This window comes from Tribolium madens, unplaced genomic scaffold, assembly GCF_015345945.1.
Source record: "Tribolium madens isolate multiple individuals breed KSU strain unplaced genomic scaffold, Tmad_KSU_1.1 Scaffold_71;HRSCAF=194;Tcas5.2_LG6, whole genome shotgun sequence".
Lineage (NCBI taxonomy): Eukaryota > Metazoa > Arthropoda > Insecta > Coleoptera > Tenebrionidae > Tribolium > Tribolium madens.
In genome coordinates, this window is record NW_025401041.1 from 3,037,747 (window position 1) to 3,044,543 (window position 6,797).

The 6,797-nt window shown below is 28.9% G+C and overlaps 2 protein-coding genes across 4 annotated transcripts in view; both read left to right on the forward strand.

Moving 5' to 3' along the window:
* The window catches only part of LOC123008990 (two pore potassium channel protein sup-9-like), a 91,685-nt gene extending 85,358 nt beyond the window's left edge, over positions 1–6,327 (forward strand). For all 3 annotated transcript variants that reach the window (XM_044405071.1, XM_044405070.1, XM_044405072.1), the window contains one exon: positions 6,220–6,327. The gene's annotated coding sequence lies outside the window, so the exon portion shown is untranslated. The remainder of the gene's footprint in view (positions 1–6,219) is intronic.
* LOC123008991 (potassium channel subfamily K member 17-like) overlaps positions 1–6,797 on the forward strand; it is a 153,095-nt gene that overhangs the window by 40,790 nt on the left and 105,508 nt on the right. The gene's annotated exons all lie outside the window — the stretch shown is intronic.

Consider the following 6,797-nt stretch of genomic DNA (forward strand, 5'->3'; position numbering starts at 1 on the left):
TGATAAAAAAAAATAGGTAGAAAACAAAGTGAAAGAGTATAAAAAAAAGATCGGAGTGATCACAAAACATTAATTTTAACACACGGAAAAACATTTTATTTTACTTTAATTAACATCTCTTCCACCTATTAATTTTTTTTATTCTCCGACACTGTCAAAATTTACGGTTTTTCTCCCGTGTAAGGAAGTTTTGACAACTGTTTGGCATTTCTCAATACAAAACGTCAAATTATTTTTAACAGATTTAAAGCAAGTTTAAGCCTTGTTGACTCTAATTCGAAGAATAAAATGTTGTATTCCACTCGTTTGAGTGTAAATTGGACGCTTTATTCCACCTCGTGGATGGTAAACCACTCGTTACACTCGTGGTTTAAACATCCACTCGGTCAAATAAAGAGTCCGATTTACACGAATAAATATCTATTAATAGTTTTAAAATTTCGTTTTCTTAATAATCTTACAAATAAAACATTTTTTGGTTTTTCAAACAGACAATTCACAAACGCTTTAATGGTAAATATTAAAACAAAAAAAGACAAAAAAAAAACTGTAAAAACGACGTTTTTTGAGAAAGTAAACAAAAACAAAACAAATAAATTAGAAAGACAATAGAAAATATAACAGAAAATATGAATTTAGCCATGTAAGAACACAGAAAAAAAGTGAGTGTTTAAAGTGTAAAATAAGATTTTAATTTTAAAAATTTAACATTTAACCAACACTTTAGTGTTAAGCATTGAAAGCAGAAAAAATTAAGAAAGCAAGACAAATTAAAGAAGTGACAAAAAATAAAAGAAAAAAGTCGAGAACTAAAAATAACTAAAAACCAAGGTATTTTTGTACTAAATTTTATAATATATTGCCAACTGACTTTTGTAATTTGTCTACATGTCTTTTTAAGAAGAAACTTAAAGAAATTTTTAATTGAAAAGTGTTTATATAATGTTGAGGACTATTTTCTCTGTAATTTTAACCTGTAACTTTTGTATTTTTTGTATTATTTGACCTATGTATGACAGGTTGTCTTAAACATCAATAAATCTATCTATCTATCTATCTAAAGGAGATAGTAAAATATTTACTCCTATATCAGAAATTCATATAAAAAAATTAAAAATGTGTAAATTTAAGGTTTAAAAAGTAAAAAAAAATACTATAATAATAAATAATAAAAAACAGATAAAAAAAGAATAAAACACCTTCTGAGAGAAAGTAGAAAAAAACAAAAAATTAAAAAAATATAAAAAAAAAGATACGAGTGGTCAAGAATTTTGTCTTATTAATTTAATGCTCTTATAAGAAATTCGTTTTCAAATCTACATTTCACAATACTTTAATGGTAAGTATTGAAATAAAAAAAAATCGAAAAAACTGAAAGGAAAAGTGTAAAAACGACGATTCTTGACAAAGTAGAAAAAAGAAAAAATCGAAAAAAATTTTTAATAGCTATTTATGTAACAAGTACGCAAAATAGGGTTTTAGAGGACGAATCGAGAGGAGTCACCTAAAACCTTTTGCGTACGTGGTGCATACAAGATTTTTTTGTTAAAGCTCTTAGACACGAATTCACACCTCTTACTAATTAAAAAAAAATCTTTTACCTTAGTAACCAATTTCATTTTTTAGTTCACAAAAACTGTTTTTGGGGACTGAGTACCTAAAATAACTGTCTTGCGTACTATTTTATTGAGTCCGGAAAAGACTCATTTTAGGGACTCAAATGAGTCTCTAAAACAGCTATTTTCGAGAGCGTATACAAAAAAAAACTTTTCAAAACCGTATCTATATTGGAAGTTAAAAAGTTTCTAATGTAGAACCTATAAAAATCACCCTGTATTTTTATGTCTTGGTAAACAAAATAGTAGGGATTTAGCTTGTGAGCCGTTTGATCGAAAGCTCCGAAACTGAATTATCAACTTTCTCCTTCGATCAGGAAATTATGAAGAACCTGTTAGACAAAGTGTAATTTTATTCGCGGCAAGCGTCGTTAAAAAGATTTACGATCAAGTCTGAAGCAAGGAGAGATTATTGCTTTAACGAGCCGACCGAACGCATGATTTATCTTGTTGTATTTTTTTCCAATAGAGATCACAACTCGTGCCAAGATGACGTGAAAACTCGCTCGTAATTTGTGTTTATATTTAAAAAAACCGCTTGAATAAATCAGGTTTATGGCAACAAAGGTTCGAGCCCCTTTAGTCGAGGGTAATGAGGAGTCGTTTATCAACCCCTCTATTTTCAATTAATCAACTTCCTGGGAATGCGAGATAAGACGAGCATCTCGCAACTCGCAGTTTTGTTCCGGGAAATTAAGGTGTCCGCTGTTGTTGGCGTGATTTAATTGTGCGAACGGCTGTTTTTCTTTTTTTTTAGTATTAATTAATAATGTTTTTCGCCAAGGCTTCATTGTCAATTTGCATTGACTATTATTCTCGAGGGATGAAAGGAAAAGGGTTATTGCAAAAACGTCAACTTGATTCTATTTAATTAAGAATCTCTGGCAACCTTTTACAACACAACATAACGAGCTCTCTGTTACGTTCTACGTTTTTGCAAGCATTGAGCTATTAGGAAAATTGGTTATTCGAATGGAAATTTTTGGATCAATGAGTTTTCATATCGAGAGAGGAAATGACCAGTCATTCTTTTCTCATATCAAAGTGATTTGTTGCACTCGTCGGCTAAAACTTATTTTAGTTATTTATAACTCTTTAAATGCCTCAAACATATTTTACTCAATAGCAATGACAATTTTTATCTTGCAATATAGGGTGTGTCAGAACTCGCGCCCCAGAGAAAAATCTCAAGTAAGATAAGATATGTTGTAATACGCGTTTTTTATACTATTTTTTCTATTGAGCGCTATTTAATTTAATTTTATTATTATATTTGACAGTTAAAATTTTTGACACTTGACGTATGCGGTACCAACATTGCAACTGAAAACAGTTCCACAAAATACTCATTGTGACACCAAAATAAAAAAGTACAGAGTGGTTATAAATGATTTTCATCTAGCCAGCTGTGAATTTTCCATGTAAAATAAAAAATGCCGCTTTACGAAAATAGGGGTACCCACTTGTTGTAACTCAAAATTAAAAAATCGCCGTTTACTAAGCGTCCACTTCGAAAATAATCAATTATAAACTTGTTTTCTTCCAAAGTATACATTATTATCAATTATTATTGGAAATTAGTTGAAACAATAAAAAATTAATTAACAACAATTTATTATTAATTAATAACTGACACTAATGACAGAACTAGAGCTTTCAAAAAAGTAGAGCGGCACAAATAAAGTTACATGCAAAAAAATTCCAAAGCTGGCTAGATGAAAATCATTTATAACCACTCTGTATATTCATAAATGACAATAGTTTTTTTATTGAATACGATATAAAATACAGAGTGTTGCATTTAAAAACACTAAGTTGTAGTTGTTCAAAAAATGCATTGGTAATTTGATTACTGCTATACGAAAATTACATCAGGCAATATAGAAAAGCTTAAAAAACTTTTAAAAAAATAATACAAAAAAATTTACTTTTCTGTCGCTCCATTTACTAGTTACTAACTCTCCGCGTTAAAAGTAGTACGTACCGCGCCCAATTTGAATTTTTACTTTAAAATGTTTTATTATACATTTACAAAAAAATAATTTTTAATGTCACAGTTACCATGATATTTTAGTAATGCAAGGTAGGATGCAGGACAAATAACGACTTAAGCAATATTCTACAATTTATTTTCTGTTATTTAGTTTTATTCATGATTTTTAGTTTTTGTTATTCTGATTTGCTGACAGTCAAATAGCAAGGTGACAAGATGTAACCCAAAATACTATAATGCTAAAAACCTCATTTTTTATAAAACAAAAAAAATAGCTCAATAAAAAGCCTAAACACAGATTTTTGTTCTTAAAAGAAATAAGCATTAGTAACCAGCTTTTAAGCCTCAGAATTATCATTATTCTTTTTGTAGAAGTACTTTCCTAAGAAATATAATAGGTTACATTTACAATTAACTAAGAATTTGTATATTTACCTGAAAATAATTGTTAAAATCTCTTAAAATGTTCGTTATATTAATGTAATAATGTCTTTTAAATAACCAAAAACGATTATTAACACTTAAGAAATCAACTAAACGGCGTTAAATCTACACGTTTTAAATTCAAGTGTGACACGAATGACAGCAAAACATGACAGGTGCAAAACTGGGGAAGGAATACAAGCGCGCGAAAGTTACCAACCTAACAGTAACAACAACACGTCCTGACATAGAACTGTTTTAGTGATTTTAATGTTGTTAGTATAATTTAAAAAATCTAATCTATCGCTGAAAAATTTATATCTTTATTCATCAAGTTGCTTCAAGAAAGTAAGATCATTAATCTCTGTTTTCGAAAAATAAACAATAAATTATTAGCATAGAAATGTATTTTTAAAAATTATGTAAAAAAATGACGGATAAGCTCGTTGGTCTTCTATGGTAAATTTTCTAAAAACTTACAAAAAATAATTAAAAATTCTGTAAGCCGAAGTTTAGAAACTATTAAGCTTCAAAGCTTACGAATAAATTTTATAATTCTGATCTATCTTAATTTGTTACCTTTCCGAAAACATAGAGAATTATTTCATTGTTAACAACAGTAAAAATATATTTGTGTAAAACTTTAAAAAGAGGTAGGTGAATTTAACTAAAATTATATCTGACAACACTGGATAAGAATTACTTTAATATCAATTATTTTTCTTTTGTTTTTTGATAAACAGAAACTACTTTAATTTTTCGCTACTTTTATTATTTTTGATGTTACATTACAACGTTGTCAGCTTAGTAAAATTCAAAATTCAAAAAAATAAAGACATTTTTTAGCATTTTTACATACTTCCCGAAGCTTTTCCAAAAATGCTTGATTGAGGTTCTCCGTCATTTTTTGATCACCGTGTATATACTCGGAAAAATAAACAATTAAGTTATTATTATTTTATTGAAAACGTAGGTTTTAAAATTACGTAAAAATTTTAATAACTTTGCAACAAACATCCGGACTATCGTGTCAACTCTACCATTGATTTTAATTAATGACGTGAGTCAGAAAAGCTGTTACTTTACGGACTACATATTATTTTCATAATTATGATCATTAATGTATGATTCTAAAAAATAAACAATAAATAAAATTAGAAAAACTATGCAATCAACATCAATTGTGACAATTCTACCGTTAATTGTAATTAACGACATATGAGTCAGAAAGCTACTATTTTACGGACTATTTTGCGTTACTTTACGACCAACATATTTATTTTGTTGACGTTTTTTTGGTCGTATATTGATTTTGTGGCCTATTTTAGCAAAATCTTGCACAAAAAAACAAGTATTTAGCTCAATAGGTTAGTATTGAGCAAAGTTACAGTAGTTAAAAACTACTATTTTACGGACTATTTTGGGTTGCTTTACGGCCTCTATATTTCGTTAATTCGTTAATTATAGATTAGTTTTGAGTAAAGTTGCAGTTGATACAAAATATCTGCAATACGTTTAATTTGAAGTTTTTTATCGAACGAATGAATTAAACTTAAATTATCGTTGAACTTTATCAACTTGGCCAAAAACCCGTAATCCTTTTCCTAGCGATAAACTATTCAAAGTGCACTCTCTCAAGCCTTTCTTACTTTTGTCGGTTAATTCTTGTTGTTATCAGCACCTTTCTGACTCATTACCTCGTCCTATCTCGTAAAAAGACAAAAACTTTACTTTTATCCCCTTGTCTCGCTTGAAATTCCTTTAATCGCTCGACATGTCTCTCACAAAGGATTAATTATCGAAGAATCAACACAGACCAGAAAATAATTATAACTAACGTAGGGTGAAACAATTATTGCAACAGTAGTCTGTCCGTTAATTAAAAGGTGTTTTGAGTAAAAGCTCAATTCTCTGTGTGCCTTTGTGGTAAACGGACAAAGGTATTTGGACTATTATTTCGACAAAAATAAATAAATGAGAAATGTGCTTTTATCGTAACATGTGTGGGGGCATTTTTTCGAGTTTTGCTCCAAATTTGTAGTTTTGTGTTTCGTATCAGACAACTCCATTTGGGGGCGGAAATCGAGACGATGCTTCTCACGCGTGGGAACGCAAGGATGGGGAAATTGAGAAGAGGGTGGGTTTAACTCTATAGTTTTTTTTACACTTTTATTTCTTTTGTTGCAGGTAAAGGCCCAGATTGACTTCAAGGACTCATTCCGACTCCCTTAAAACGTAATTTGTTGGAAATTTATGTTCTGTTATGTAGTTAATTCAAGTAAAAAATTATTTGTTCTTGTGTTTTTTTAACTGGCACGACAGTAAAGAATTTTTTTTTTTAAATAAAACGAAACAAATTTGCATAAATGAGTGAGATAATCTTCTCGAGATACTGGTAAAAATATCGTGTGTTAAATTAGTTTTCAACCAAACTCCGAAACCAAGTACTTGGAAACTTCTTCATCAACGTAAAGTTTTACTATTTGTACTTTACATCACCTAAGAGAGCAGATTCTTTTAACTGCACATTTACAAGTTCAAGAACTAAAAGAAAGAAGTGATATTTTTGGTAGAATGTGTTTACGAAAATTTTGTTTAATTTCGAAAAAACGCAGTAACTAAGTTCAAACAAAAATAAAACAAACTTTTTTACAAAGACACTCAATAGATAAAATGGTTCACAATGTTGATAAAAAAAATTGATTTGTTTTTTAAAGTGTTTTTTTTTAATAGATTAATAATGATTATTAATCTTATAAATGCAA